The sequence below is a fragment of the Peromyscus maniculatus genome, chromosome 8, assembly GCF_049852395.1.
Source record: "Peromyscus maniculatus bairdii isolate BWxNUB_F1_BW_parent chromosome 8, HU_Pman_BW_mat_3.1, whole genome shotgun sequence".
Classification (NCBI taxonomy): Eukaryota; Metazoa; Chordata; class Mammalia; order Rodentia; family Cricetidae; genus Peromyscus; species Peromyscus maniculatus.
Window position 1 is genome coordinate 39,592,059 of NC_134859.1, and position 16,583 is coordinate 39,608,641.

At 46.9% G+C, this 16,583-nt stretch overlaps 1 protein-coding gene and 1 pseudogene across 2 annotated transcripts in view; one reads left to right on the plus strand and one right to left on the minus strand.

The window, feature by feature from the left end:
* The first annotated feature begins 5,378 nt into the window (after positions 1-5,378).
* Positions 5,379-16,583, plus strand: part of G3bp1 (G3BP stress granule assembly factor 1) — a 31,816-nt gene continuing 20,611 nt past the window's right edge. The window contains exon 1 of one of the 2 annotated variants that reach the window (XM_006984883.4): positions 5,379-5,845. The gene's annotated coding sequence lies outside the window, so the exon portion shown is untranslated. Of the gene's footprint in view, positions 5,846-6,024; positions 6,358-16,583 lie in introns of those variants that run through there. The other variant, XM_016003481.3, reaches the window with a different exon arrangement.
* LOC102924559 (elongin-B pseudogene) lies at positions 13,688-15,049 on the minus strand (annotated as a pseudogene).

Here is a 16,583-nt window from a genome sequence, read left to right on the forward strand (position 1 = left end):
GCTGGCCTCGAACTCACAGAGATCCGCCTGCCTCTGCCTCCTGAGTGCTGGGATTAAAGGCGTGCGCCACCACCGCCCGGTTTTTTTTTGAGACCTATCCAAGATTGTCACGTGAGATCTTAGGATGCTGGGTCATTTTCAGTGTAGGGCTAAGGAATGCAAGGCCAAGGGTCCTGGGAAGGAGGGATCCCAGCATTCTCTAAAGATACAGTCTTCCTTGCTTATCACTCAGTCCCTACACTAGAGTGGCCTGGCCTAGGGCTGCAGGCCTGTTCCAGCTACTAGAGAGGCTGAGGCAGAAGGGTCCCGGGTTCAAGGCTTGCCTGGGCTGCAGAGTTAAGGCCTTCATGGGATGTCCAGAAAGCTAAGACATGGTGTCCGAGAAATAGGTCCCGTCCCCTGCACACCAGTCCCACACTGAGCTCTAAGCCTCATTGGGAAGGGCACAGCCGTGGCCCACTGAGTACAGAGTGCCTGGGCTCTGGCTGAGAAGTCTGGCTGGGAGGCTCCTGGGAAAATATCTGCATCCCTCACTAAGGGAACTGATACCACTCTGTCTCCTCTCCCCAGTTCTACTCTTGACTTCCAGAGAACAAGGACCTCCTGTCTATCTGTCCAAGCAGAAATGTCACAGAGGCTGATGCAAAAGCCACAGAGCCCATGCCAAGCACGGATGACCCTAGACTTGTTCTGGGAGAAGTGACGCTGCCATCTTTATGTCACCTACTGCTGTGAGCCTTCCTGTTACCTGCCCCTGACATGCCTCACTGACAGAGTCCCCACCCGACCGACATGCAAGTGCTTCCGGTCTCAGTGCAGTTAGTGTTACAGTGACACCATGTATATTGCCCTAAAATTCCATGTAGAATAAATTTGTATGTGAGGAAGTGTCTTATCATTTAAAGTTTTGATAGATTCAGCCAGACTGTCTCTCAAAAAAGGGGGGGAGGGTGTATTTATTTATTTATTGGGTTTTCTTTTTCTTTTTTTTTTTTAGGGTTTATTTTTATTTTTATTTTTTATTTTTTGGAGATAGGATTTCACTATGTAGCTCTGGGTGTTCCGGAACTAGCTCTGTAGACTAGGCTGGCCTCAAACTCCAGAGATCCCCCGACATAGAATTAAAGACATGTGCCACCACTGCCCTGCTTTATTTTTTAATTTGAAAGATTACATTTACTTATTTTGTATGTATGAGTTTTCACATGTCTGCCATGTCATGTGTTTGGAGGACAGAGGACAGCTTTCATAAGTGGGTTCTCTCATGATGGGAGTTCCTGGAATCAAACTCTGGTCATTAGACAATGGAAAAAGTTCTTGCTGGCCTGGTTTATTTTACTATTTTTTCTTTTCTTTTGATGGGGGGTGGGGAGGAGGGGAGAGAGAATGAGGTCTTACTATGTAGCTCAAGATGGGTTCAAACTCCTAATCCCAGACCCAAAGTGAAGACACACGCCTTTAATCCCAGCACTCAGGAGGCAGAGGCAGGTGGAACTCTGAAGTCCACACCAGCCTGGTCTACATATTAAGTTCCAGTCAGCCAAGGCTACATGGTGAGATCTTGTCTAAAAAAACAACAACAAAAAGATCTTTATATCCTGGGCCCAGATGATGATAACAATCTGAGTTTGCTCCCAAGGTCCCCAACAGTGGAAGGACAGAATAACTACTTACTGTCCCACTGTCCTGTGGCCTATGAGGCGGGCCACGGCTTGTGCACACCCACAAACTGAGCATGGTGATGCATGCCTGTTATCCCGGCACTTGGAAGGTGGAGACAGGAGGACCAGAAGTTAAAGGCTGGACTGTTTGGTCATGACTCAAACAAAACAACAAATTAAACAGAAAAAATCCCACAGTACCAAAGGGTACAGAATGAAAACTAAGCTTGTTTCTCCACTGGGACAGAGTTCATCCCACTATTAGTAATCATTAACTGTTTCTTGTGACTCAAATTCAATCATCACCAGGGCAAGCCCAGTGGACAGACAGGAGTGGATGGTCCTGGACTACCCAGGCTGTCCAGTGTTTCCATGGGAGCCTCTGCCATGTAGTCCAGCCTTGTGCCCAGTATAATGTTCCCATTCTTCCTCCTTTCCTTGCTTTCTCTTAAACCCCTCTATAATAGTACCTGTAGACTGGCCCTCATCTTCCGATCTTCTGGGTGTTTTGGTGACTATCCTTTGGAAGTGGAGGTTGTGTTATTGTGTCTGTTACAGTGTTATGTCTCTTTATGTAGCCAGATGTTTGGGTAGGGTTCTTTTCTTGTTTCCCCTTCCTTTCTTCCTTTTCTTCTTTCTCTCTTTCTTTCTTTCTTTCTTTCTTTCTTTCTTTCTTTCTTTCTTTCTTTCTTTCTTTCTTTCTTTCTTTCTTCCTTCCTTCCTTCCTTCCTTCCTTCCTTTCTCTCTCTCTCTCTCTCTCTCTCTCTCTCTCTCTCTCTCTCTCTCCCTTTCTTTCTTTCTTTCTTTCTCCCTTTTTTTTGAGGTATTCTCCCTACCAAGTCCAGGTTGGCCTTGAACTTGAGATGGTTTTCCTGCCTCAGCCTCTGGGAGTGGTGGAATTCCAGGCCCCGCCTTTCTTTTCTATCTTTGTTACAAACAGGGCTGCCTTAGAGATTACAGTAGTAAGCCCTTATTTACATAGAGGACCTCAGGCCTTGTGTGCCACCCTCAGACTAGTGAATCTTGTAACTCTTGCCGAGAAGTTTCTTCTTGCAGTAGATGTCAATTAACACAGAGCTTCATGATTTGGCCAGCACACTAGAATGAGAGGCTCGAGTTCTCAGCCCTGAGTGGGATGTCTATATTGCTTGTGCACCTTCAAGGCTCAGGGTTCTTTGCAGAAGAGGGGGCAAAAAGAATGTAAGAGGCTGGGCTGGAGGGATAGCTCCGCTGTTAAAGGCTAGGCTCACAACCAAAAATAAAAGAGTGTAAGAGGCAGAGAGTAGAGGACTCAGGACTGCATCAGGGCATCTGCACCTATGAACCCACGACAGGGATGGCGTGCACAAGACTTGGGAAAGTTCAAGTTCAAGTTCCACAAGGTCCCACCCTTAGCTGCAGAGCTATTGGCAGCTGGTGGCCACGGGAGAGGGGTTGTCGGTTTTCTTCAGGTAGGTCCCACCTGAGAGGCTACGATTGCTCCAGATGGCCCTACACCCATGCACATACAGAAAGTAATAAGTGGACCTTGTAGGAAAAACAACGTCAACGGAAAAAAAAATCGAAAATCAAATCAAACAAACAAAACCCCCCTTGGGATTGGAGGAGAGGGAATAGGGTGGCCTTGATCAAAACACTTCACATGCATGGATACAACTCTCAAACAATAGAAAGATATGTATCTTTATTCTCCCTTTAGGAATACATCTTTTCAACTTTTTTTAAAACTTATTTTTTCTTTTTCTTTAAAGATTTATTTATTTATTATGTATACAGAGGAGGGCGCCAGATCTCATTACAGATGGTTGTGATCCACCATGTGGTTGCTGGGAATTGAACTCAGGACCTCTAGAAGAGCAGTCGGTGCTCTTAACCTCTGAGTCATCTCACCAGCCCTATTTTTATTTTTCATTTTTTTGGTTTTTCGAGACAGGGTTTCTTTGTGTAGCTTTGCGCCTTTCCTGGAACTCACTTGGTAGTCCAGGCTGGCCTTGAACTCACAGAGATCCGCCTGGCTCTGCCTCTCGAGTGCTGGGATTAAAGGCGTGCGCCACCACCGCCTGGCTATTTTTTATTTTTAAAGCTGGCTGTGGTGGTGTACTGTTTTAATCCCTGCAGAGGCAGAATCAGGAGGATCTTTGTGGGTTCCAGGCCAGCAAGGGCTACGAAGTGAGACTTTGTTAAAAAAGTAAAAAGGATATAAAGAATGAAAGGAAGGCAAAGCATCCAGGAGAGCGAGAATTGCAATAATAATAATAATAATAATAATAATAATAATAATAATCCTTGTGAAAAATCTGTCAAAGTTCTCTGATTCCTTGGCTGGACTAAGTAAGTATCCTAGAGAGTTCTCCATGCAGAAACGTCCATGCCGCTTCAGGGCTTGGTGCTTGCGGTTCTAGAAGCCGGTTCCCACTGGAGGCTCAGCGCGGGCTGCCTGTAGACAGGCACCCTGAAGCCTCCCGCTGCGTCACGGCGGAAGATGCCGGGCTGCCGGGCTCCAGGGGGCACTAGCGACTTTTCACTTGGCTTCTGGCCTCCAGAGTTCCAGGTTCCGTATGGTTCTCTTTTCCTTCTATCCTGGGCTGGGCTGGCTCTGAGCCTTTCCTTTGCACTAGAGGACTGTCCACGTGTTCCCTTTTCGGAAATTCGCTGTAACACTTTAACGCCTGTATTCTCGGTATTAAGGAGGTTAGGGCAGGAGGATCGCCGAGTTCGAGGTCTACTTGGTAAATCCAGGTCAGCATTGGCTACAAGGGGAGACCCTGTCTCAAAAAGCATTAAAAAAAAAAAAAAAAAAAAAAAAAAAAAAAAAAAAAAAAAAAAAAAAAAAACCCAAAACGAATGCGAGATTAGCTTGTATGTAGCCCACGGTGACCTAAAATTCTCCTCTTGCCTCCACCTCCAGGGATCCCAGGGAACACAGATCAGGGTCCTGTCTGTACCTAGAATTCGGACCTCAGTTCTATTAAAGAGCTCCTAGTGGCCAAACAGAGGGCTCACAGAACCCCGATTTGCGGACAGCAGGAAGTGCTACTTGGTCCCTGGAGCGTTTGTAGGGGAACTTAAGGCGTGTCTGCCTAAGAGTTGGATAAGTTCCCATTTCAATTAGAAAAGCATGTGACAATGGCTGGCGGTGACGCACCCCCATGGCGCACGCAGGCCTGAGGGTGATCCGAGTGGGGATCTTGTCTCTGCAATCAAGGGGAAGGAAAAACCTGAAAACGTCCACGGGCCACTCGTGCACCACCTGCTAGAAAGCCATGGGGGACACGCGCGTCCCCAGCGAGGCTGCTGCACGGGATGCTTTGGAGTATCCTGCCTGAGCCAATTTCGCTGTCCTCTGTAGCCACTGCGTTCGTGCTGACTAATGCTAAGGGTCATCAGTGAGGGCTTTTCCGAAACCCATGTAGGAAAAAAAAAGTTTTGATGTGAAGAGGAAAAACAAAACAAAAACCAAGAAACTTTGTCACTTGGATCCCGGGTACCAAAGTCGCCAGGGAAGGCAGGAGAGGGAGTCCTCGGGGACAGGACTTGACCTAAAAGGAAGAGAAAAGAAAGAGAACGGAAGGCGCAGCTAGTACATCCTCTTAACCGCCCCGGAGGGCACGGCGGCCCTGGGGCAGTCTTTGGAGAGGTCCAGCCCTCCCTGTCAATTAGCTTCGGCTGGCGTTGCGATTGGCTGGTGGCTTCCTTGCTCCCCCGCGCCCACCTCCTAGTTGCATGGGGTTTACTTCCCCAAAGTACACGGGCCCCACCTTGTGGATCAACCGCTCCTGCCTGAACCGCGGGTTTCCGCCCAGAGGAAGCTATGTAAGCCAATGAGAGCGGGAGTGTACAAGTATTGGCCTGTCTGGGTGTCGCTCACAGGGCATCCCGCCCCCGTTTTCACAGCTCACTCAAGTATTGGTGAGGCTTCGTGTCCATCTGGGCTCTGGATCCCGTAGTCATAGGCAGATGCGGCAGCCACTCAGGAGCCCGGCCCCTGGACGAAGGCACCGTCCAATCGCAACCAAGGGGCGCGGCGGCGGGGCGGCCATTGGTCCCTGCGAGCGGCCGGGAGCAGCAGGTTGGGCTGAGCGCGGCTATATAGCTGGCGGCGGGCACGCGTGCCGCGGCATCGCGCGAGGGACGCTGCCACCTACTCCCGCGCTGCAGCCCGGTCCTCCCGCTCAGCCGCGCAGGTACGTGGGCCGCGGGTGGGGCGGGGCCGATGCGGGCCGGGCGGGAGCCGAGCTGGGGCCGCGAGCGGGGCGCCCGGGGAGGCCGCGCGGCGCGTCCCCACCCCCACCAACGGCCGGCGCGGCCTCCTGATTGCGCCCTGGGCCCCGCGCGTGGTGTGCCGCGCCAACGGCCTTATGGGGCCCCCCGGTGGGCGTCACGCGGCCGGGTGGCCCGCGTGCTTCACGCACACCTTCCGGCGCGCGCCTGCTCTGCGGGTTGATGTAGCTGGGCCTGGATCCCAAGGAAGCCTTCGGGATCTGGGGATGGGGGGGTGGGGGGATCCCCACGCTGAGAGCGCGATCGCGCCTCCCAGGTCTGCAGAGCGGAGGCGCGCGACCCCGGGACCAAGGGTTCAGTGGTGCAGGGACAGTCAGCCGCAAGACTTTATCTCTTCAAATCCCACTGTGTGCCCCTGCACTATGCTGAGAGCTTCCTCCTTTCCCGCCCTTCCCGGTCACCTGGGCGCGATCAGGTAGGTACAGTGACCTGGAAACGGAGGTGGGTGACTTGGACCAAGGCCCTCAGCCGGGAAGGGACTGTAGATTGCGTGGCTGCGGTACACCCTTGACCACTGAGCTCTTGAACCTGGGTGCAAACCTCAGCATGAAAAGACCTGCGGTGGCATCTGTACGTGCCGGTGTCGGACTTAGGAGAACGAGGTTGCAAGTGAGGTTTTGAATGACAAAGGAGGACTTGGCTTTCTTCGAAACTAGATGGATTTCTATTTGGAGAGTTGATAGATGCTCCTTCAGGTTACCTTCTGGGAAAAATAGAGAAGAAAATACAGCCAGTGTAATGTAACGAACGAGTGTGCCCCTCAGCATGTTCGAAACGCACCGCGAGGTAATGGGAAATTCCCGCCAGCAGGAAGTCAGGCTCTGACACTAGATCTTGACTTTTCCAGATCCCTTTTAACTTTTAATGTTTTCGTTTTGAATCAGAGCAAACTTAGATTAAAAACCTTTGAGAAGATTATAGTTCAAGGAAACGAAGAGTTTAAATTCTCACCGGAGTTGAGGTTAAAGTTTGAAATTGGATAGGACCCTGGATCTAGCTCAGAGGTGGAGCCCTTGGCATGGAATACAGGAAGCCCCAGGTCTATTCACCAGAGCCACAAATAAGTCACATCTGAAATTATTGGGGAAAGGATGGTGTCCAGTGTCCAGTGATTGTGAATTGGGACCCAATCACTGACTGGGTTTGTTCGCAAGCACAGCATTAGGTCTCCTGCCAAACCATCTATGATCAACTCTTTTTCTTCTCACTGTGGAGCTCTGACCGCGTGAACTCAGATCCTCCCGAGTGTAGGAGTTAAGGTGTATCCCACCAAGACCAGCTCAGCTATTTATTGTAGCCCTTATTTGGCTGGACTCCTAGAGTTTGCAAAGATATTTTCAAAGATTTGTGGTCAACCTATCTTTCTGTGTGCTGACTATATTTTTGAATGTTTAGGTCACCTATACTCAGGGCTTATAAAACATGTTAGTTTGTAGATCCAAGTCGTGGCAGATGTTTCCAACCGGAAAAAAAGACTACAACAAAGGTTTTTGGTCTAGCTCTCAAGGCACACACCCTTGCCAAAAGTTAAAAACCAAAGAAGTTTAATGTTGTGTTTCTATTTTCCAAATGAATACAAAGTGTCAATAAAGAACCAAACACGGTGAGGAAGAGTGCTGAATTGACTGGATTGCTTCTGAATATAACATTGTTTCCTTGGAACTTGCTCCAGTTAATCTGCAGGCAGGTAGGCGAATGTTAGTAATTCATCACATTTAAAAAAATAAGGTAGTGACCTGCCTTTAGCCTGGGAAGTTTGAGTCCAACTAGTTTTATTAACTGCTTGAGGTCAAATATATTAAGGTGAAATTATCTAAATGAGGGAAACTTTTCTTAATTTCATCTTCACGTGTTGGAAAGAGCTGTGCGCTTGGCCTCAGACAGATGGTTAGTACGGCAGGAACGGGAAACATAAACTACTCCCTAGCTTACTGTCAGAAAGAAGGGAGTTGAAGCAGTGATAGAAACCTTGGGCTGCTCCCTTCCAAGGTGGCCAGAGGCTACTGTTGTTGGAGTTAAGTCTTGTTGTTTTGAGACAAGGTTTTTGATCTGTAGGCCTGACCTCAGATCTGCCTGCCTCTGCTGGGACTGAAGGTATGTGTCACAAATGCCTGGCTGGCTGCATATGATTTTTCCAGTGGATGAGTTCAATGCTAACATGTTTAATAGAAAGCTGAGAATTTGTGACCCAAACCAAGTTTTTTCTCTATTTTTTTTCAATGTAATAAAACTGCCTAGTTTTTTTTTTTTTGTTTTTGTTTTTGTTTTTTTGTTTTTGTTGTTGTTGTTGTTGTTTCAGTACTCACATAGAAGATATACTTCAATTATATCATTGCTGACTTACAGAGGGGGTAGTAATTGTCAAATAGGTAGCTCAAGCTGGGTCTAGTGATGCACACCTTTAATTCTAGCACTCGGAGGCAGAGGCAGGTAGATCTCTTGAGTTCCAGGCAAGCCTGGTCTACATAGTGAGCTACAGGCCAGCCAGAGCTACACAGTGAGACCCTGTGTCGTCGTCCCCCCCCAAATTAAAAAAAAAGATCTGCCATGTCCCCCTTCCCCTGTAGTGGGGGGACCTCTGCCCAAGCTCAGGAATTAAATATAGATTCGGCAGCTGTCACCCCACCTGTAGTTAGTGACCAGTGTCCGTTGGCTAGAAATATTGCTATTCTTAGTTTTTGTTTTTGTTTTTTGAGACAGGGTTTCTCTAGGTAGCTTTACGCCTTTCCTGGAACTCACTTGGTAGCCCAGGCTGGCCTTGAACTCACAGAGATTCACCTGGCTCTGCCCCCGAGTGCTGGGATTAAAGGTGTGCACCACCACCGCCCGGCTAGTTTTTGTTTTTTAAATGTGCGACTTTTTCTGGGAACACGAGTTGCTATAGCTAGGTGATAGGGTTAAGAGCTAGGAATACTTGTAATGCATGGTTTGCATTATATATAAAGCAGAAAGCTGCAGCCTAGGGAGGGAGGTCTTGGCTTTGTAGTGATGTTCTTTAGCATGTGCTGCATTTTAGGTTAAAAAAAAAAAAGGCCAGTGAGGGGCCATGTGTCTTGAATTGGGGCACATCATTGTAGGCATCCGTTTCTGGTGGCTGGTCACTAAGTGGCTGCTTTGGTGTGGTGGACTGAAATTGGGACTTATATATGGACTCTCTCACTCAACCACAACCCCAGGTACTTCAGGTGCTTGAAAAATGGTCTCGGGCTGGGCCGTGGTGGCGCACGCCTTTAATCCCAGCACTCGGGAGGCAGAGGCAGGTGGATCTCTATGAGTTCGAGACCATCCTGGTCTCCAATGTGAGTTCCAAGAAAGGCGCAAAGCTGCACAGAGAAACAAAACAAAACAAAAAACAAAAAAAGAAAAAGAAAAATGGTCTCAGGGCCAGGCTTGGCTACATAGGAAGTTCAGGCCAGCCTGGATTACATGAGACACGCCCTCCCCCTTATCTTCAATCTTACCTGTGTATTGTGGGATCCAAGGAGTAGGAACTGTTGTTTGGGATTGAGTGACATGTACCTTTTGATCTAGTTAGACTTTCTCTTTGGTGATGCTTGGAATCAAACCAGAGCTAGGCCCTGTGCATGTTGAGCTAGTGTTCTGCCCTTGAGCTGCATCCCTTTACTTTGGGGTGTTGCTGTCTAGCACAGGCTGCCCAGGCTCTTTAAGGTGTGGGCTGCCACACATGGGTTATAGTTCTCTAACTTTAGAATGGGCAAGGGCTGCTGAGGGAGAGGAAAGCACATTGTCCATCTTGCTGGTACTTGTAGTTTTTCTTCCTGGAAAACTTAGTATTTGAGATAGTTTTAGATTTAGAGAAGAATTGCAACACAGATCTGTGTACCTCATCCTATGCAGTCAAATGTGTATTTCTCAAAACCAGTGAAGCTGGTGAAACCCTGTTGACATAGGCTTTATTTCAGTTCCTCGGGTCCTTCTGCAAATGTCCTTTCTCTGTTTCAGGATCCACCTGAGGTGCCTCATCCCTTAGTCTTGTCTCCTTTATCTCTTCTCATGTGAGTTTCTGTTCTTTGTCCTTCACAACTTTGACACTTCGGATCTCATTTGGGTCTGTCTTATGACTGGATTGAGTTTATGGCTTTGCGCGAGGACCACAGAGGTCTGTACCACAATCTCCATGGCATCCATAGCACTGTAGCTCGCGGTACCTTGATGTGTGGGGAGGGTGAGGTAGCATGTGTCAGCTTGCTGTGTTTTCCTTTCCACTCTTTATTAAGTCCGGACTCTTAACTCTAGGGAGAGAATCTGAGTTTGTAGGCATATATACCAAGGCTGCTAAGATTTATGGCTTTTTGTGAGAAACTCCCTCTGTAGACCAGGCTGTTCTTCAGCTGCCTGCCTCTGCCTCTCAAAGGCTTATGCATGCCACCATACCAGCTGGGGTTTTGTTTTTGAGATAGGGTCTCCTATAACCTAGTCTGGCCTCTAATGCTTGCTCCCCCTGCCTCTCCCAGGTTCTAGGATTAACGTGTATAGACTTCTGGTTTCGAAGAATGTTTTGAAGCCATTTTTTTTAATAGTCTTGCTTTTCCTTAAAGTTTTCCTCCTTGCCTGGTGGCGGCGGCGGTAGCCTTTAATCCCAGCACTCGGGAGGCAGAGGCAGGTGGATCTCTGTGAGTTCCAGGCCAGCCTGGTCTACAAAGTAAGTTCCAGGAAAGGTGCAAAGCTACACAGAGAAACCCTGTCTCGAAAAACCAAAAACAAAACAAAACAAAGCTTTCCTCCTTAATTATTTTGCCTGCTGGCTTATTTTTGTTCTGAGGCAGGATTTCTCTGTCTCCCAGGCTAGTCTTGAATTTGATCTGTTTCAACCTTTTGAAATGCTAGATTGCAGCACCCCCAGCTCCTCTTGTTAATTTTTATTCTTTGAGTTGTGCCCAGTATTATCTGAACTTTTTTTTTTTTTTTTAAACAGTCCCCCTGTGTAACTGCTCATGGATGTCCTGGAATTCACTTTGTATACCATACTGGCCTCCAAGACAGGGTTTTCTCTGTAACTAAGGCTAGCCTTGAACTCACAGAACAGATACCTGCCTACCTCTGCCTCCCAAACTGGGATTAAAGATGTGAGACACCACTGCCTGGCTATCCTATCCAATTTTTAATTATTCGTATGTTAATGTTTTGTTGGTATAATCACTCTGCCCCCTCCCCCCCCACTCCCGTTGATACTTCTCTTTTTGTGGTGTGGGCAATAAACCCGGGGTCTTGGGTGTGCCAGGCCAGCACTGTGACTTCGCTATGTTCCCAGTCCTCTTTACTTTTCACTTGAGTTGCTTGTTTTCCCTGCATGGTCTTGAACTCTGGAGCCTAGGCAGACTTTGAACTCGTGGTCTAAGTAGCTGGGCTTAAACGCATATACCCTGAAACCTGGCTGCTTCTCTGTTACTCAATTTAAAAGTATTTTCTTTCTTGCATTAATTAACTGGGTATTTTGCCTGTTCAGCTTAAAATTAGCCTTTCACCAGGGATTGTGGCAAGTAGGGAGCATAAAGAATTTAGGAGACAGATCACTTACTTTTTTTTAATTTGTATTTTTGAGACAAGGTCTTTCTTTCTTTAGTCTTTTTCAGAAAGATTCATTTATTTACTATGTATATAGTGTTTGCACACCAGGAGTGGGCACCAGATTTCACTATACATAATTGTGAGCCACTGTGTGGTTACTGGGAATTTAACTCAGATCCTCTGGAATAACAACCAGTGCTCTTAACCTCTGAGCCATCTCTCCAGCCTGAGACAAGGTTTTTCTGAATAACAGTCCTGGCTGTCCTGGAACTCATTCTGTAGATCTGCTTGCCTCTGCCTCCCAAGGGCTAAGATTAAATACCTGCGCCACCTCCCGGCAGTTTGCTTGCTTCTTAAATAAGGAGATTGACTTCTGTAACAAAGTTACTCTGGTCCTGGGAAGACATTGTTTCAGTTCCCAGAGCCTGATTTCAAACATTGGAATACAATGTATATAATCTTCAAACACAATTGATAACATTCTTATATTCTTAGTTTTTCTTAGTGTTTTTGATACATTTGTAAAATAGTCAAAATGACACTTTGACACTATTCAGAGGATAGTTAATACTTGGCATTGCTTGTAAAAGAATTCCTTCTGGGCAGTGGTGTCCTTATGTCTTTAATCCAGTACTTGGGAGGCAGAGGTTCTCTCTTAACTTCAAGGCCAGCCAGGTCTACAGAGGGAGTTCCAGGACAGGCACAGCTACACAGAGAAATCTTGTCTGAAAAGAACCCCCCCCCCAAAAAAAAAAAAAAAAAAAACCAAATGAGCAGATTCTAGTAAGTTGTCTTCTGACCCCCATGTATGTGCGTGCTTGTGTGTGTATATATGTATACACACTAAATAAATATAAAAAATGATAAAGCTGCCATGATGGTGTATACCTTTAATCCTGTCAGGAGATAGGCAGGTAGATCTCTGTGAGTTCCAGACCAGATACACACACACACACACACACACACACACACAAACAAAGATAAAAGACTTCTTTTCCGCCGGGCGGTGGTGGCGCACGCCTTTAATCCCAGCACTCGGGAGGCAGAGGCAGGCGGATCTCTGTGAGTTTGAGGCCAGCCTGGGCTACCAAGTGAGCTCCAGGAAAGGCGCAAAGCTACACAGAGAAACCCTGTCTCGAAAAACCAAAAAAAAAAAAAAGACTTCTTTTCCATGTCTGTTTTTGTCTTATGTGAGTTGTTTGTTTGTTTGTTTGTTTTTTCGAGACAGGGTTTCTTTGTGTAGCTTTGCGCCTTTCCTGGATCTCGATCTGTAGACCAGGCTGTCCTTGAACTCACAAAGATCCGCCTGCCTCTGCCTCTTGAGTGCTGGGATTAAAGGTGTGCGCCACCACCTCTCGGTGAGTTCTACAAGAAAGACTTGTAGGTTATTCTTTTGAGGCCCCATCTTAGCAGGCCAGCACCTACTCCTGCTGTTTTGTTACTGACTGAGGTGGCATGCTTGGGGATCTTGCCTGAGAAGTGATCCATCTTCAGTGTTTTGTTTGTGCATCGGGTACTTCCTAGGAATTGCCAGTTCTGCTTGAATTATGTGCCACCGTGCTCTTCTGGAATTGTTCAGTCCTGCCTTTTTTTAGGCAAGTGCTCTGTCCCCAAGCTGGGTTGTTGTTCTTTCATGATTTTCTGTCTTTGGTGCTGGGGACTGAACCCAGGGCTTTGCTCATGCCAAGCATGCTCCTCACCACTGTTCATTCTGAATAGTAATTTATTATATCATGTTGCTTAAAAAAAGCCCCTTAAAACTGTCACTTAAAGTGAGCTGTTGACATGCTATTTTTGATTTTGTTGCAAAGAGTAAGCAGAGCTGTTGAAACTTTGAATGGGGGGGTGTCTGGCCTTCGTCATTCCTACTCCCCATGTGTCAGCAAGTAGAGTGGACACTGGTGGTTGTCTGGGCTTAGGGGAGGAGCCTTAAGTGGCACTGTCCATTTCAGCAGAGAGGTCATGAGATCAGGCAACCTGAGGTCAAGTGAGACATTTTAGAAGTTTATGTGAAACTTGTAAGCCCGTCAGTCCCGCCAGTAGGAAATAGGTGCTAAACAAGAAATCACTGATTCGTGTGTGGTGTGTTACTGCCTTTTCTTGTGTGGTTCTGAGACTGACTCCAGGTCTATGCCAGGTAAACACTTTACCTCCGACTCCCACCTCTGCAGCCCTGTGTGTTTTGTGATTGAGTTTCTTTTGTTTAAATAGATTTTTTATACAATATATTCTTTTTTTTGGACAGCCAAATCTTTATTTTGAGGGGATGGGTCTCTGGGGGGTGGGCCTGGGGCCCTCACTGCACAAGCTTGTTCATTGGCACTGCCTCCGGAATCCTGTGGCTTCATCACATCCGGAAGCTCTGGAGGGCTGGAGAAGGGCTCTATGCGCAGGGCTTCAAAGGCATCATCTGCTCGGAAGGCCAGGCCTACGGTTGCTGGGGCTTGTGACCGTGCTGTCTGGCTAGTGAAGCCACACGCGCCCAGAGTTTTTCCATCATCAAGGAGCTGGTCATCCTTGTACAGCCACTGCTCATCCGGTGGCGGCTTGAGGATGCCTTCCACTATGCGCTTTAATTGAACATGGTACTCTACTCCCTGGCGTCCGTGAAGATGGTCTTGTGGCACTGGATTATGAGAAACAAAAGTCTATCCCGGCGGCTGCTTGATGTGCCGGTGCCTCATACAGTATATTCTGATTATGGTTCCCCTTCCCCAGTTCCTTCCTGATCCTCTCCACTTTCCACCCACCCAGATCTACACCTTTTCTTTCTCTTTCATTAGAATACAAACAGGCATCAATAATAATAATAATAAATAAGATAAAACAATCTGGAATAGGACAAATCAAACTGGAAAAAAAAAGAAACCAAAAAAAAAAAAAAACCATAATATATAAGCAGAAGATCTGTAAAGCTAAAAAAAAAAAAAAAAAAAAGCCCATATAAAGCATTGTGAGACCAAAAATGTCCAGAAATACCATTGAGTTGTGTTGGCCATCTACTGCTGGGTATAGGGCCTGCCCTTATAAGTGTGATTATATGAGACTTACTAAAGAAAATTAATTTTTCTTTTGTGAGGATTACCAGTTAGAGGTAGCTTCTGAGGGATTGGAGCTTTGTGTCCTCTTGCGTCTCAAGACAGACCCCCATCTGGCTCTGTGCATGCTGCCACAGTCTGGGGGTCATATATGGGTCAGCTTTGTTGTGTCTGGAAGGCCTTGTTCCTTGGTGTCTCCTGTCTCCACCTGCTCTTAGAATCTTTCTGTCTTCTGCAGGGTTCCCTGAGCCCTGAGGAGAGGGATTTGATAGAGACATGCCATTTAGTTAGGACTGAATGTTCCAAGGTCTCTCACTCTCTGCACATTGTCTGGCTGTGGGTCTCTGTATTTGTTCCCATCTGCTGCAGAAGGAAGCTTCTCTCATGATGGCTGAGCAAGGCACTGATCTATCAGTCATGATCAGAATGTCATGAGGAGTCCTTTTATTGCTGTGTTAACTGGAGTGGTTGGTTTTCCTCCAGGTCCATGTCTTACCTAGTCTCAGGTTCTGAGACTGTGTCAAGCCTCTCACTGTTCATCTTTTGGAGCGGGCCTTAATTCCAGTGATTGAGTTTATTGAAGGACTAGGTGCTCTGCAGATTGCTTAATAAAAATTAAGGAACTTGGGGGCTGGGGAAATGGCTTAGTGGTTCAGGATGTTTTATTCACACGTGCACGTGCATTGGCACACACAGTAATAAAATTATAAAACATCATTGGAATGTTAAACTTTGTTAAGTGAAAATGGCCTAACCTTTCACTTTTCCTAGACTAATTTTCTTTCATTTCTGGTTCCCTAAATCATAATGATTTAAAGGTAGGGTTCATATCCTTCCCCAGAGGTTACCCTCCTGGAGAAAGTGTAAGAAGTAGGGGTGGCCTCAAAGCGGCCTATTGAGCTTGCACTCTCTCTGGACAGGGCGTCTGTGCTTTTAGACTAGGCCTCCCTGGGTGTGGGCAGACTTGCTGGTTCCAGCTGAATCATCCAGCTGGCCTGCTTCCTGGTGCTGATCTTAGTAGCTTTATCGCTTGCCTGTTAGTTACATTGGGGATTGGGGCGGGGGAGGTTTGTATGTGTCGTATTTGTAGCTATTTCTAAAAGCTCTTTGGAGAGGACACAATGTAACGGAGCTCTGGCTGAGTGAGGGGGAACCCTGGAGCCTCCAGCTTGTGTTTTCATAGAACTTGACGGTTTTCACAGGTTTGCAATAGGTCTCCATTTGCAACCATGGAACAGTGACTGGCAGATGTGTTTCTAGAAGGAATCTGTTTGAATTTGTTTTTCATAATTGTTTTGTGTTGGACAGAAATTGATAGCCTGTTGAGGTCCAGCATTTGAGGCCAAGGCTGGAGGAAGGAGAATGAGTTCTGGGCCAGACTGGGCTACATAGAGTTAATCTGCTTCAGAGATTTGAGAGTTGACTAGTTTAAGAGTGAGAGAAAAGCATTCTCGGGGGTCGTTGTGTTATCCATGCTTCACGTTTAAGCTGGGAAAGGAAATGTAGACTACTTCAAACTCAGCAATCCTCCTGCCTCAGCTGAGATGAACAAGTATGTGCCACCATGACCTTCTGTGATGTCTGAGAATCCCTGATGTTCAGTGTGTGTGTGTGTGTGTGTGTGTGTGTGTGTGTGTGTGTGTGTGTGTGTGTTTTAAGGGAAGAGTTTATTTGCCTTACCCACTTCTAGGTCACAGTCCATTGAGGTAAATCAGGACAGGAACTCAGCGGGAGCTAGATGTTTGCTCTCAAAGTGGTTTGAAGTGGGGTTCTAGTGCATTCTTTTGTGTTATGCATGGGTTGCCAGTGTCACCTGAAGGAGAGAAGAAACATGGCCGAGGTTGCAGGGGACTCCAGACCATTAATCTGTATCTCAGTAGCTTTATGGGTGGCTCTGAATTTACAGCATGGAGACTATTTCTAAGGAGGCAGTGGAGAGTTTCCCAGTTACTACCTTGAAAATCTGAAGATCCTGGAGTCAGAATCTGAACTTAGATACTGTAGACAGACGGGGCCAATGCACTTCCATGGGTCTTCGTTGACTAGGATCAAAGTTTCTGTTACTGGTTTTTTT